General features: G+C 38.4%; 1 protein-coding gene across 3 annotated transcripts in view; it reads left to right on the top strand.

The window, feature by feature from the left end:
• Positions 1–16,890, top strand: part of LOC115257380 (SPRY domain-containing SOCS box protein 3) — a 33,643-nt gene that overhangs the window by 14,891 nt on the left and 1,862 nt on the right. The window lies entirely within an intron of this gene.

The following is a 16,890-nucleotide window of genomic DNA, read 5'->3' as shown; positions in this document are numbered from 1 at the left end:
ACTTTTATATTTGTATGCGGCTGGATGCTATACGAATCTCTTCGCGTGCAAAAATAAGTAAATTACTTCACAATTTGTTGCAGAAAAGTGCCTTCCCTAAACTTAGGTGGGCTTCCTGGCCGAGCGATTAGCGGCGTCAGTCGTTTAGGTGTCTCGTAAGCCTCGGAGTGTAGGTTCGATTCCCGCTCCACTCGGGGAAAACTATTCGTCAAACGGAAAATTCTCCACTGGGCTACTCACGCAGAAAAATAAATTGTAAACACAATTAAATTCTAGTTCACATCAACCGATTTTCAGTTTACAATAGCGACAGACTCATTTCTAGTTTAAACTGAACTGTTCTATTGTTTGATAATACAAATATTTTCATTTGTCGAAATTTTTGACAGTTTGTTAAAACAAACAGAGATTTGGTATTTTCAACCTGAAATAATGGATTGATTCAAACGACTGCACCTTTGCCCGGAACCCGGAATGTGATTGTGTTGGTGACGGCAGCAACTGCGGCAGCTTGGAAATCTATTTTTAGACCATCGATAAGCGGATGGGGAAGAGAACGACTAAAAAAAAAGACAAAAAAGACGAAGCCGATCAACTTTTTGTGGATGCTGTCGTGAGTACCTGCGCGTTATCCATCACGGCCAAAGCTGCACTTGGAACTTGACGTGATGGATTTGTTGCACCTTCTTCGTTGTGGCGATGTTGGGGTAAGCATTTTATAGATGTGTGAGTGCTTTCGGACCATGTTTATGGTTTTTATTTTGTTGAAACAAATGAAATTTTTGACATTATATGAAATGATGGTAATCGATTGTTTTTATCGATAAACTCTAAATGAAAACAATTAAATATTACTTTGGAATAAGTAAATTCTCAGTTTGAAAATCAACTATGCATTTTATTGTTTTAAACAAGCGCCATTTTTCTGCGTGTATAGGACTAATATGTGTTGCCCGTTGTCAAATGTTAGTTATGTTCAGTCTGTAGAGGCCGCAAGGTCGAAGACGGTGTAATTGTCTTTTTATTAAACTTTATTGTTGTCATACGATTATAGCTGCAAAAAAATATCCAAAAAGAGTAGTAAAAAATCTTGAAAATTTTTCTACTGAATCTCGGTAAAAAATTACGTTTGTTAGCTGAATTTCTGCAAAACATTTTCCGAGTTTAAGGAAACTACACGATTGCTGAAATCTCGTTGAAAAACTTGTTGAAGAGCGCTCAGCGGTGCCAATCTTGGTAAAAAGCAAGAATTGCCGAGGAAGCGATAAAAAATAAGTGAGCAATGGGCCAAAATGTAAACCAGAGTAAGGAATATGGCAAAAACTAGAACAGTGCGCTTCTATTTTGGTCAGAGCTTCTTTTATTCAGAAAGAAAATGCCAAATTATTCGTTTTTTTTTCACAAAATATTAGAGGCATTATTTGGTCACTGATTTGGTCGGCGAGACGTCCAATACATTGGGGTAATGAGCCTCGTTCACAAGGCGACCATTTGCAATGTGAGAACTTCCGAGCCATCACCATTTTGAATGTTGTATACAAAGTGCTATCCCAGATCATCTTCCGTCGTCAGTTACCTAAAGCAAATGAGTTCGTGGTAAGTTATCAAGCTGGCTTCATCGACGACCGGACGAACCAGATATTCACCGTACGGCAAATTCGTCAGAAATGCCGTGAATACCAGGTCTCAACAAATCAGCTGTTCATCGACTTCAAGGCGGCATACGATAGTATCGACTTTGCACCCTCCCCGTTTTGATAGTAGCCAGAAGAACCCGGCTTTTTTTTTGTATTTTTTTTATGAATTTAGCAGGTTGTTGCTCAAATTTTCATTGATCCTTATTCCAAAACTATTCTCAGCTAGTCCACCGAAATTTGTTTCAGAAATCACTTGTCTTAGAATCATTTACTTGAAGAATAAGGTCATCCAAACAATTATGAAATTGAGACCTTCAAGGCATACAAGCTCTACTCTTGTTTCCCTTCAAACTATTGGTGTAATTTTTTCATGAATCAAGTTCACGTAATGTTGCGAGATCTAGCAGTCGTCTAGATAAGTGAATCTCATGTATAGAGTAAACAAAAACTACGTAGATCCTGAAAGTCTTGAAGACCTTCATTCTTGAACAACCTAGTGAAGTGCATGTTTGAATTATTACTATCACAGTTGTGATATAATGCTGTAAGAGTTGCATAGGTTATACTCAACGAGCATAAGATATTGTATGTGATCCATACTCTAAAATATAGTAAAGGTCATTATTCTACCATAGAAAAAAAAACCCAGATTAATCCACCTAGTAGTGATAGTGCCTTTCTCGTCGAATATGTACTCATAAACTTTTCTTCGACGTTAGCGATCATCGATTTTCGAAACTTATTGATGATACATATTCCGATGATATGTTCAACAACAAAACAGAGCAGAAAAAGATCAGACCTCTCAGTTGACTGCTTGACCACCTTAACCCTTAACCGTGTATTGGGGTCATTGTGACCCCATTCCATCCACTACGGCAGCGGGGTGAGCGTCAGCTAATGCTTGTAGAAGCTTAACTTTATTCACAATCACAGATCACTTTGTGATCTTCGCCAATGTTTATTTCAGCACACTTTAGGCCAGCGTTTCTCAAAATATGGGTCGCGACCCACTGGTGGGTCGCGGGCTGATTTTTGGTGGGTCGCGAAACCTTTATCGATATCAAAATAAAAATGTATAAATTAACTTATCCCAAAACCTTTTTTGGCCATTTTCAAATTTGCATATACTCTCTTGTAGAATCGCCTGAGTTATTTCTAGAAATAAGGTTTCCCTAATAATATTCAAACTTTTATGCGTTCTCTAAAAATGGGTTAAAGATGTTGTTTACAGTTAGCATTTTCCGTTAAATTTACACATCAAGTTCAGCAGTAAAAATTCCAGAAAATTTTTGAAATACCAAAAGTTCAACAAATTTCGACAAAAAACCAACGAACGTTTGTTAATCTTTACTGTTTATTTTTCGATGAAGTTTAACTTCTGTAAAATTCTGATTGGATGAATTTTAATAATCTGTTTTTTTACAGAAATCAAAACAGCTGAACAGGTTTGAAAAAAGTGGTTTATATAGAAAAGTACTTTCAACTCGATCTGTTTGAAGGATTTATTTTTTTACCCTATTAATCACGATACAAAATGCTTTTCATTTGAAGGCCACATTTAAAGTTCCCCAATGCGTTTCACTGGCATTATATTTTCAACGACTCTGTGTAATTTTTATGTGTTCTTTATTGAAATTCAAAAAAAAAAGTGATGTTTATGTTAAAATGAACCAGACTAGTTGAGTTTGTAACAGAAACTTGCAAACATTTTAAATTCTTAAAACAAGGAACATACTGAAACTGATCACGTTTACTTTATTTTGACGTTTCCAAAAAAAGTACACAGTAGATTTAAAAAAACTTAAAATTTTAAAGATTTAAGGTTATGTAACGTAGGTTTATCAAAAAAGTCAACCTAAATTTTCTAAAATGACGTATATTTTGAAAATATGTGCTGGTGGGTCGCCGAATTCAATAACAATCAAAAGTGGGTCGCAAGCTGAAAAAGTTTGAGAATCCCTGCATTAGGCTATATTTTATTATCATTGGTAACACGATTCATGTAAAATTTGACCTTCCTACGAGGAAAATGCAGAAAATGTAAATTTTCCATTCAAATTTCAATCGCAATGAGAAGAGTGAGGGCTCAACCAGCCGCACCCAAACTGTGAGCAGTAATTTTAGAAGCATAAGGAGATTGGAGATTGAAAAACTGTATAAGGTTGACGCGATTAAATTATATTTTTTATATAAAACGTTGATCCATCCTACTATACATTTACACCGCAGGAATCTGAAATGGTGTGATTTGGAGAGATCGATTTGATCACTATTTCGTTCTCTCGCATATATGAAGACTTTGATCATTTCTTCATTTATAATCTTACCAACGTTTACATGCTATCAAAAAAGCCACAATTTGATTTATCGCTTTGACATTTATTTTGTTAACCTTTATAATTCCGCTATTTGATGTGCAGCTTGCATGGGTTTGGTTAAATTTTACGTTTGACTACTTCCGGCGGGACACCTGGAACAGATTCCGGTTGTCTCAAATATGCTCTTAGACTATGTTTTTATCAACTGTTCATCACGTGACCTGAAAAGCCGGAAATTGATGTGATTTGAGGCTATTTTCTTGCTAACCGTTCGGCAAATTTTTGAAAATGCCGCGATTTTATGTATCGCATGTATGGTTTTGGTTCACTGCTATCAAATCACACCCACAACTGATTCCGAACTACTGTGGCCTGAGGCTATTTTCTTGTTGACTGTTCATCAGATTATCAAAAACGCCGCTATGGTTTAGTTCCTTTCTATATTTTACCACTTCCGACGCGTTACTCGTCTTGTCACCAGTTCTGGAACACTACCGGTTCTCCCAAATATGGTCTGAGATTATTTGTTGGTTAACCGTTTATCTTGTTACTGAATAAGTCATCGATATGTCGCATGTATTGGTTCTCTTTTACATTTGATGATTTCTAGCGGGACACCCGTAATCAGTTCCGTAACACACTGATAGGGCTTGCGTCTATTTTTTTGCAACTGTTCATCATGTCACCTAAAAATCCGTGATTTAAGGTATCGCATGCATGAGTTTGGTGTCATTTCCGGCCCGGAACCGGTTGCGAAACACTACCGATAGTCTCTTAAATAGTCTGAGCCTATTTGCTTGCTAAAGTTTATTAGGTTATCAAAAAAGCCATGGGTTTGGTTCAATTTTATATTTAGCCGCTTTCGGAGGGAACTAGTTTCGGCACTACTGACAGTCCATAATGTGGTCTTAGCCTACTTCCTCAATAACCGGTCATCAAGTTGTCGAAAAAGCCGTGATTTGATTTGCCGCATGCAAGAGTTTTGTCAACTTTTATATACGGCCACTTCCGGCGGAACACTACCGGTTCATATAAAGTCTGAGACTGTCTTCTTGCTAACTGCTCATCAGGTTATCGAAAATGCCGCAGTTTGATGTGTCGCATGCATGGGTTTGGATCACTTTTATATATGAACTTCCAGCGGGACATCCGGAACCGGTTCCGATACACTGCCGGTTCAGATATGGTCTGAGTCTTTTTTTATGCCAACCTTTCATTGGGTTATCAAAAAAGTCGCGCTATGATATATCGTATGCATGGATTTGGTTCACTTTTATATTTGGCCATTTTCTGTGGGACTCCCAGAACCGGTTCCGGAACACTACCGGTTCATATATGGTCTGAGACTGTTTTCTTGCTGACTGTTCATCAGGTTATCCAAAATGCGGCAATTTGATGTATCGCATGCATGGTTTTGGTTCACTTTTATGGCCACTTCCGGCGGGACTCCCGGAACCGGTTCCGGAACACTACCGGTTCAGATATGGTCTGAGACTGTTTTCTTGCTGATTGTTCATCAGGTTATCCAAAATGCCGCAATTTGATGTGTCGCATGCATGGATTTGGTTCACTTTCATATTTGGCCACTTCCGGTGGGACTCCCGGAACCGGTTAAGGAACACTACCGGTTCAGATATGGTCTGAGACTGTTTTCTTGCTGACTGTTCATCAGGTTATCCAAAATGCCGCAGTTTGATGTGTCGTATGTATGTGTTTGTTACATTTTTATGTATGGCCCCTTCCAAGGGTACTGGTCCGGAACACGTAAATGGCCATAACTCCGGAACGGCTGAACCGATCCGAACCATTTTCAATAGAAAACAATGGGACCAGATTCCGCGTCGAATGAACCGTCGGTCATTAAAATCGGTTGAGGTTTACTGCCAAAAAGTGATGTGAGTTTATTTGTACACACACATACACACACACATACAAACACACACACACATACACACACAGACATCACCTCAATTCGTCGAGCTGAGTTGATTGGTATATGTGACTTGACCCTCCGAGCCTTCTATCAAAAAGTCGTTTTTGGAGTGAACATATAGCCTTTCCAGTACACTTAGTGTACGAGAAAGGCAAAAACACACACACACACAGAGCTTCTTGCAATATTATACGGTACAACGGAGACAGGCGTGAAATCATTGCATCAATAGAGCTTAGAAAAATAAAAACAGAGCCTGCAGACCTAGGAGGCTATTATTCCGGAATAGATTGGATAACCTACTTTTTCCAGTCTCCAGTAAAACAATCAAATATGGGGTCTCCAGTTAGCCTAGTGGTTAAGGCCATGGATCACCAATCCGTAGACGGAGGGTTCGATTCCCGTTCCGGTCGGGAAAATTTTCTAAACTCCATGAGCATAGTGTATCATTGTACTTGCATAGGGAAAACAAGCGAAGGAGGACATTTAGACCAAATTCGGTTGAAAAAGGAGGACATTTGTATAAAAAGGAGGACACTTATTAAAGCATCAGTAAATACAAAACATATGTTCCACTAAGAAGTCACTTTTTTCTATTTGGCTTATAATGCATTTAACTGACTAGCATTTCTTCGAGAGTATCCAGATTATTCAATAAGCTGAATCAGTCAGGTCAGAAAATCAATTAAAATCTCAAATGACATCATTTCCGCTGTAACTATTTTTAAAATGCATTTAAATTCTGTATGTCCTTCGAGTTATCATTCTGTTCTATTAAGTAATGATAGATAAATGAAAATTAAAACTGTGTATGTATTTATTTGATGAGCGAATCAAAAATATAGGAGTGCAATAAAATTGTGTTATTTTCATAAAAATAATCTCTTCGAATTAGGAAAATAGGGAAAATAGCATTATTTCAATCGTTCAACTACCCAAATATTTGTTTCCCGCTGTATAACAGTCGAATTGAACCAGCAAACGTTGGATAACAAGTAAGCAATCTAGAACAAATCATAAACAAATTCACAGCTGCTATAAAACCATCTAATAGTATAGTAGTCTTATAGTCCTGGAATGAAGAACTTCTCACTTGGGATACTTTTACTGCACTCGATTCCAACTTCTGGAGATTTGCCAGATAATAATTAATAAAATTAATTATTGATTACTATAATTTTATTAAATGTTAAAAAGGAGGACATTTCCGAGGGAAAGGAGGACATTTGATTTTTGATCAAAAAGGAGGACATGTCCTCCTTTAGGATACCATATGGTCACCCTATACTTGCATCACAATATACAATTTCATGCAATGGCAGGCGAAGAAAGCCCTTCAATTAATAAATGTGAAAGTGCTCAAACATTAAGTTGAAGTGAGGCAGGCCAAGTCCCAGTTGGGACATAGAGCCACAAAGAAGAAGAAGAAGATTGGACAACCTGCAGTACGCCATGAATGTATCAGAAGTATTATGGTATCGCGTAGAAGTAGTAATCATTGCAAGAAATCTCTTTCCATTTCTAACAAAAAAAAGTCTTGAAAAAAATACACCGATAGAATGAGGAGAAACAAGAGTTGTATACCTTGAAGGTCTTAAATCCAGTATAGCTTGGGTGACCTAGATCATCAAGTTTAAGTTGCAATTATTATAATTGCATTCTGAGACTAGGGTAAGTAATCATGAGTTGAACCAAATTGCGGCTTTCTGAAGCATCGGGAATTTTGACTGATTTTTCACCCACTTGGAAATAATTTACTACGGTAAAGTCTCAGGTATATGAACCGAGATGGTTCCATTTCCCTATTTAAACAAACTCCCAGGAAATATGTTGGAATTAATTTCTTAAAGAATGCGTGTGAAAATCATTACAGTTATCCTTGGAGAAAATTCCGGATAAATCTTTGGGGAAATACCTGGAGGGACATCTAGAGGAATCTCTGGAGGAATTCCTGTCTCGAAAATAATGATGCCAGAATCTCTGACCTGATGAAATTCTGGATAAGTTCCTGGACACAATTATGCGGGAAATCTCAATGGAATCTTTTGAGCAATTTCCAAACAAATCTGTAGTGGACTTCCTCAACGAATTTCTTGTAAAATTTTCTTGAGAAACCACTGAAAAAAAAAATAATAAAATAACCTTTGGAAGAATTTAGGAATCCCTGTAGAAAATTCTGAAGGAATTCCTCCAAAAGTTCCATTAATGTTCCAAACGTACCCGTAGGAGAATTTTCAAAGTTTTTTTTAATAGGGGGTTCAAAAAGAACCCTTCAAAATCGATCTACAGAATTCTTGGAGATTTTTTTGGAGAAATTCAAGAAGTAATATCAGAAAGAAGCTCTGGAGAAATTCTTAGAGAATTTCTGAAAAAACCGCCGGAGGAGTTCTTAAAAAAACCTTAGTAGGGTAATTGATCCGATCATGGAGGAGTTAAGCACTGGGTTCATGCTTAAACCACAATTGTATCGCCCCAAGCGAATTTTTTACATGGATTGAATTGAAAATAATAAAATCTATCCTTTATCTACGGGAAAATAAAGAAATATTGCCACTTTGAGGTTGTTATGAGCATTTTATTCGTTTTTATCTAAAAGAACATTGTGTTCCTATTGTTGCGGTATTTGTTCCTAATATTGCGGTATTTGTTCCTAATGTTGCGGTATCCCATTGAAATCATATGGGATACCGCAACATTAGGAACACTACCGCAACAATAGGAACACAGCAGCAAGCATATTAAGGAAAATATTTTTTTTAATAGGTTTTCGGGCAAATCTTAAGCAAACAAATGGTGCAATCTCATAATTTAAGCACAATACATCTATTAAAAATACCTTTTGGTAACATTTCAGACGAAAAAGTGCTCAATTGGCCATTACCGCAACATTAGGTACTACCACAACGATGGGAACAATTACCCTAGATAGTAAGGCCCAAATTCTGGATTAGTTTCAGAAGGAATCCATGGATTATTTTTGGTAGAAATCTATAGAAGATTTACTTGAGATTGGTTTGTTTTATTACATAATTTTGTACAAATGAAAACTTATAATGAATGCAAAGCATTTTTGGGTGTGATTTGTTATGCGAAGACTTATGCGTTCACCGGCAGTATAGATAGTAACTAAAATAAGCCTTTTGAGTGATTTTATGGTTTATTGCGTAAATCCAACTTAATCAACTTTAAACTTTATTATTATCATTACTATCTTTATAATAAAACTTACCACCCCTCCCTCCCCTGGTTCATCTTTGGAATCACGAATTACAAAGGTTTCGCATAATACCTATGCGTTTCTCTAGTCAGGGATGCAGAAGTCCTCCTGAACGGATCCACATCCTTGATTCCTCTGAGAAAAGAACGTTCCAACAGGGCACTCTCTGCCAATCATCATACCACTCAAACACTCGTAATGCCGTCTGCAGTTGAATGGGAACTCCGACAGTGGAGGGCGCAACAATAGCCCATTGATCAGTCCAGCACATGCGTTCAGCGCTTCGGTAGGATCACAAGCATCGACACACTTCTGCTGACGCTGACTGAAGAACCGACCCCGAGGACACTTCCACTCATGCTCCATGTCATGATGGCAGGCAATGTACTCATCGCAGATACTGGTGATTGGAAAACGCAATTTTAGCCCTCCTGGGATTCCATCGCAGAAGAATGCCGTCGAAATGTGCAGTGTTAGAGCGATCGAAATTAGAAAGGCTACAGCTGTGAATGCAAATAAATGTCAGAAAATCTGAATTATTTGAACGAGTTGACAAGAAATACCTTTGGCCATGTTGAGCGTCGAATGTTCAAAGCTATACTAATGCGGCAATAAGTATGGCAATGTATCACTCGGATTACTATTGCAAACAGAAACGCAATTTTTCCAAATCAATTTTGTCTGAACGGTTTTTTATCCGTACGATAAAGCCCTATCTATATCCGCATTATCCTAATATGTTGATAAGATAAATCCATGGTAATGAAGACCCATGTTTTAAAATTCCATTCCCGATATCGAGCATGCGGTGCTTCGGTAAGTCTTGCTGATTTATAAAATCAGGATAATTAACCCACATGAAAACAACGATATCTTTTAAATGAATGTTATCTTACAGTTTGGTAAGCAGATTGCCATCAAAGAAGTTTTAGGCTTTAACAAATCGACTTTCCATTCGTGTGGAATCATTTGAAAAACCAAAGTCAACGAGAAAGGAACCAAATCTTCAGAATGAGCCGAATTAACAAGTCAGTACTAGTAGTAGCTCTAATCGTCACAGTAGCAACCAGTGCAACGACAGCATATTTCTGTGATGGATTAATAGGAGGAACTCTAATCAAGTGGCACGAACCGGAAGCCTGCAATCGGTTCTACGCCTGTCAGCATGGTACTGACCACGAGTGGTTCTGCCCGCCCGGGGAGTTCTTCAGTCAAAGGAACCAACAGTGTGAGAGTGCCTGCGATCCTTTGGACACAAGTACGTATAGATCGAGTTCTGTGTAGCTTAGTTGTTCAGCAACATGCTTTGAATCATTATTTTACAGATCAGTGGTGTGCCGGACTGCCGGATGTGACATTCATCCGAGTGCCTCCAAATGAGCCTGCCGATTGTAACAAGTATTACACTTGTATGGGAGGAATTATGCACCCGCAGAGGTGTCCTGCAGGATTCTACTTCTCACAGTTGCATCAAATGTGTGGGTTTGACCCAACGCAATGCTAACGAAGCGGTTACTTAAAGATTAATATGATAATGTATGTATATCTACACATTAATGAGAATTTATAAAATCCAGTACGCCATAGAATTACATAAAGAAATAAAAATATTTCGAAAACAATCGCCATTTGTTCAACTTTTTATCTTTGATTAACCCATACCCCTAAATTGATTCAGATTCATGTCACTAGATCGCGCAGCTGTCTTTCTTCTCCGGAGATACTTTCAGTGGAACTACGGAACTTTTTTCCATGATTTCCTTTAAGGTTATTGTTACGGCGATAAATGGGGTTTTCGTGAGGCCGTTAGCCGAATTCCGTTCAGCAGATCGCAAACTCCGTGATTTGGGTGCGAGAACAGCTATAAGCTGGAATTTTATTAATTCATCAGTATAATAATTGAAATAGCAAATAAGCAAGAGAACTTACATTATTCGGTTTAGGCTCATTTACGAGATAGTTGATAGTTCATCCGTAACATTTTGGTGCATATCTGTGATTTACATTTAAGGTTAGAATAACAAATTTGTAGATAATAAGCTGACTTACTGTGATAAATTCTGTGATAACTCGCGTAGTTCATTAAGTTATCATTAGGCTAGTTCTCATTTTAAGTAATAGCTATAAGTAGAATACAATTCTTAGCACTATTTCAATAGTTTAGTAAAATATTCGAAAAAGTACATTAGCACGACTTTACACTTCACTTTTCTGCCTTCTACTTGACGTTTGTGCATTTACAGGCGTTTGCCTGACATTTCGCTCTGCCTAATACTAGCAATTTGGTTACAGACAGTGCTGCCAGCAACATTCTCCCCCCCCGTAACACTGGCCATTGGTCCCAGTTTTACTAAATTCTCTTACTTTCTAGCTTACCGTCAACATCATTTCAAAGCTTCCTATAAACATTCCAATCAAAGCTACAGCAAATATCGCCTTCACAAACAAGAACCTCCACGATTGAAATCTGTTCCACTAAATTGATCATCGAAGCTGATGTAATCCGATAGTCCACCTTAACTGTCGGTGTTCCAATGGAAGCCGGTGCAGAATTCTGATTATTGTCGATTACTGGTAGCTTGCAGAAATTAATGCGGTTATGGGTGTCACAGTCATCCTTGATTGTCTGGAGCATCAACATACCCGTCAGACTGGCATTCATTGTGACTGACGGAAACAGTGGAAGTGTATCGAATGAACATAGCGCTTCTATCAAATTTGGAACTCCACCACTAGTGAAGTTGATAGTTCTGACATTCGTCTTTTGCGACAATGTTTCGCCAATCATGATGCAGTCGTTCAGGTTTCTCAACGAAATATCACGTTTGAACGGAAGGCTTCGAAAGGTCTTGTAGGGTCTGTTATCTCCTAGGATGCTCGATGTTTTCGACAGATCTTTCTTCTTCAGATGATGAAATCGAATGATCGTATCGCCAGCACGTACAAAAACATGCTGGATCTTCGGTAAAAAAAAAACATTGCCGTTCTGTCGATTGTGGCTGTCGCGATCTCTCTCATAGTACCGTACCGATGCGACCCGGCTTTGTAAGCACCTTCGACTTCTAGATCTGGAACGATAACGATGACGGTACTGGCTTGATTGGACCACGGTAGACGAAGAAGGCTTGTATTGGAGCACTGCACGACTCATGCGAGTTTTGATTGATTCTCGAATATGTGCTGTTAAATCACTATCACACGGAGAAAAATATTTGTTAAATACAAGCAAAATTTAGCAATATTCAACCAAATCTTTAGGTTGATTTTTGCACAAACAAAATATTAGCTTCATTCAGCTGTTGGCATTGGTTAAAACAAACTACAATGTTATGTTACTGTTTTGAGGGTTCAACACCTGAATTCAACCAACATTTGTTTGAATTTACCATTATATTGGTTGTTCAGTTTTGACAGCTCGCGGAACAAAATAGTACTTTTGTTACTTCAACCAAAATGTTAAGTTTCAATCTAACAACAAATGGTTCACAGCAGACAAAAACTGCAGTTCAAAATAAACAAATAATTTGTTGACATTACATTTTTCGTCCACCCTTCCTCAACCCTTCCCATTCTTCTTGTCTTGTTTTTCTTATTGGAAATAGTGTAGAAATAAATCAAAAAACCTGTCCATATTTTTTTTTTATTTTCAAGAAAACAGTCCATGCAATGACATGCCAGTCCATGCATGAATAACTCAATGAATTATCGAATTTTGTAAATATTACAGAATCCGGACAGTTTGCGGTGAGAATAAGATGCTCGTAAACCTTGATTTTTCGACCATTGATTGCTCCCTCCTTTCCGAAACGTGCATCAAACTGGAAAAAACACATTGCCACTGTGTAAAAATACATAGTATGTTTGAACTATGAAATAAAACTTACTCGTACGCTGTGTGGCTCTTGGCCTCCTGGAGATGCAATTCTAATGATTTAAGCAGTAAAATGTCCGCATACAGTCCGCCAGATTACCAGTCGATCTTTCAATTACCTAATTTAACGAGAGCGCAGCAAGCAACAGGATGAAAACAAAGAAACTATGTAGAAGGAGTACGACTGAAGCGACGCTGGTGTAGACAAACTAATAATTTAGGTTGCTTCGAGCCATTTTTCAGGTTGGATTTCTCCCAACCAAATTATTAGGTTATTTTTACCGAGCTCTTTGATGTAATCTAACCTCAGATATAGTTTGAACTTGCCAACGAAGAACCATGATCGTCGACCTAATATTTGGTAAAAACAAGCAAGCTAGCGGTTAATAAAAGGTGTAGTTTTAGTTTGAAGTTAAGCAAACATGGCTTTGAAAGAATCAACCCGTTTAGGCCAAAAGTACTTGAAAAAAAAAACTGTTTTTAACGAAACCCCAACATAATAATGAATATTTGTTTACCTTGCAGCAAACAAAATCAGATTTTGAATCACAAACAAAAGTTTGGTTGTTTCAAACTATCTTGATTTTTCTCCGTGCAGCAAAACCTATGGCAACATGTTGTTGGTAAACAAGCCCGACAAAATAGCGTTGGTTATAACCTGAGACGAGACTCGCGAAGAGGAAAAAAAGCAACGTCAAGTGCAGCCCAACTGAGCTGTCAGTTGTAGCCCGTTTGATTACGTTACCTAAAACGAGTAAAGTATTGCTATCCGAGATAAATTCTGAAGCCAAAATTCACTCCGAGCCTAGCTCCGAGCAGCATTTTCTTCTCCTGTACTGACAAAAATAAATTGAAAACAAAATATTCCAATGATTACTTTGCTTGGCGATTGTTGGCGATGCAAAATTTCACCTCCACATGATTTTGTGCGTGAATGGGATTCAGTCACACTGCATGTGAGATGATGCGGTCACGTACGTGTTTGAACCACCAGCCCAGAACATGATGTCAACACAGATAGGAAGAAGAAAATAATAACAAAGTGGAGAAAAAGAAGACCGTCTTCGCGAGTCTCGTCTCAGGTTATAACCATAATGATCACTACTATTACAACCTAAGCCACAGCGATAGCAGTGTCCAACACAACGTACATAGACTTCACTCACACGCTTCTTCTCTCTCTCTACTCGGCACTCCAGACATTTCACATAGACGTTTGCTGACCACTCATCACTCATTTGCGGCAGCTTCTTTGTATCGCTCATCCAGTATCCGAACGTAGACAACCTCGCCGTGTTTGGCACCATCTCCAAGTTCAAGCAGAGTAGCTGCTTCTCCACCAACACCAGTTGTAGACACTTGTTCTGTAAACAGGACGGTTGACTTGTAGCTGGTACATGATCTGGAAAGCTGCGTGTATCTATCGCAATCATAATCAGGGTATCGACGACTGCGAGAGCTGTGGTGGGCCACACAGTAGTCTGTAGCGCACTCACAGCAGCCGGTTGAAAGAATTTGAATCTCAACGTATTGATGGTATTCTCACTGATAAAATTATTCACAGTCCAGGCATCGCAGTTAACGGAGATCTGCATGTGGGGCGGCGCTGGATCGGGCGGTTCGGGTGCGACGTGAAACGGAGGTTGAAACGAAAGCGCTCTATTCAAACGGTGATCGACAGCTACCCCTACAGCCACACTACTATCGATTCCCTTAACGATTAGAAAAAGGGAAAATATAGCAAAATTGATATCCACATTGATAAATTCTGATGTTGTCAGCAGATCTGGTGGTGTAACGGAGATAGCGAAGGGAATAATATTACATGCGATCGTATCCATACAATCGCTGTTGATTGGAATGTGTTCGTTTGGACTTGTAGTGAGAATCGTGCTGTAGCTTCGCTGCTGAATCTCATCCTGCGTTGATTGGTCAGCTGGAACCATCATTTTCGAAGGCTGCTTTGACATCTTCGGCGGTTTCCCTGACTTCTCCTGTGCTTCCGAATTGTGCTTTGAATCGTTTTCTGCCGACTCATCGGAAGGCGTCTCATCGGTTGGTGTATTGGTAATACCGGTTTTACCGACTGGCTCTGTTGGACCTTTGGACTTTCTTTTTCGCAACGCCAATTGCTCTTCAAGCAATTTATATTGCAATTGCATAGCTTTCCTTTCCCGCTCCATTGCTCTTTTCTCCAATTGCCATTCGCGCTGCTGGATAGCGCGCTCTTCTTCGAGTTGCATCAACCGAAGGGCAGCATAGGAAAGTCTACTTCTGGATGTTGCGACGCTTGTTGTTAAGCTGCTATGGTATATCCTCGAGTCGGGGCGCGAGTTACTACCGCTGCTTCCCGCTCGGGCTACGTTCGCCGACGCCGAGGTACTTTCCATCGGGTCGAATAATCTTATAGTTATGTTACGGCGATAAATGGGGTTTTCGTGAGGCCGTTAGCCGAATTCCGTTCAGCAGATCGCAAACTCCGTGATTTGGGTGCGAGAACAGCTATAAGCTGGAATTTTATTAATTCATCAGTATAATAATTGAAATAGCAAATAAGCAAGAGAACTTACATTATTCGGTTTAGGCTCATTTACGAGATAGTTGATAGTTCATCCGTAACATTTTGGTGCATATCTGTGATTTACATTTAAGGTTAGAATAACAAATTTGTAGATAATAAGCTGACTTACTGTGATAAATTCTGTGATAACTCGCGTAGTTCATTAAGTTATCATTAGGCTAGTTCTCATTTTAAGTAATAGCTATAAGTAGAATACAATTCTTAGCACTATTTCAATAGTTTAGTAAAATATTCGAAAAAGTACATTAGCATGACTTTACACTTCACTTTTCTGCCTTCTACTTGACGTTTGTGCATTTACAGGCGTTTGCCTGACATTTCGCTCTGCCTAATACCGTAAAACGGGGCGAATAGAAACACCTTCCAGCATACTTAGGCAAGTATCTCTGGAACCGTGCGTAATAAAGTCAGTTGCAAGGCTCTTGACTTTGGCTCCCTCCTCCCTCTTTAATTGCTGTAATTAGGATTCAAAACTAATATTGATTTCGTCAACTTATTTGAAAAAAGGTTGCTTGTTTCTATTCGCCCCGCAATGGGGCGAATAGAAACAGCTTTGAACAATTTTCGATATTTTTTCCAATTTCAAGACAGAAATAACTTTTAATTCAATTAAAACTCTAACACTAGATTATAATAATTCACCTAGTGAAGAAAAAATTGTCGAATGTCGAAAAATACTTTAATCTGTTAATACATACCAAATCGATAAAACGCAATTTCAATGGCGGAAGTTTTTTTGCCTCTAAATCAATACTTTGCTTTTAAAAATTTTCACAAAAAAATTAACGGAATTATCATCCCAAAAAAGGTTTATTGAAACACTAGTAGCATCCAACTAACTAATAAAATTAAGTTTTGATGAATTTTAAAACATAATTGCCATCTTTTTTTACAATAAGTTATTTGTTTCTATTCGCCCCATTGTTTCTATTCACCCCGTTTTACGGTACTAGCAATTTGGTTACAGACAGTGCTGCCAGCAACAGTTATTCTTTTCCGACTTTCTTACGACTTCTATCAGACAATTTACAATCTACTAAAATTGCACGTGCGATTCCTTCAAAGATTAATTCTAAGATTACTTTAAGGTGAATATATAACGAAGTCACACCTCGAATTTTCAAGTGCACTAATCTGAAGAACCGAATGTTGGTTTTCGCTGAAAAGTTGATCGTTTGGTTACCACCAGCGGGTAACCAATCGACCAACTTTTCAGTGCAAACCGACATTCGGTTCATCAGATTTGTGCTCTTGAAAATTCGAGGTGTGGCTTCGTTATATATTCACCTTAAGAATTCCTTCCCATATATGTTTTTCATTATTCCGCCCT

The sequence above is a fragment of the Aedes albopictus genome, chromosome 3 (genome assembly GCF_035046485.1).
Source record: "Aedes albopictus strain Foshan chromosome 3, AalbF5, whole genome shotgun sequence".
Lineage (NCBI taxonomy): Eukaryota > Metazoa > Arthropoda > Insecta > Diptera > Culicidae > Aedes > Aedes albopictus.
The sequence above is the reverse complement of the archived record's forward strand: the minus strand, read 5'-3'. Positions and strand labels throughout refer to the sequence as shown.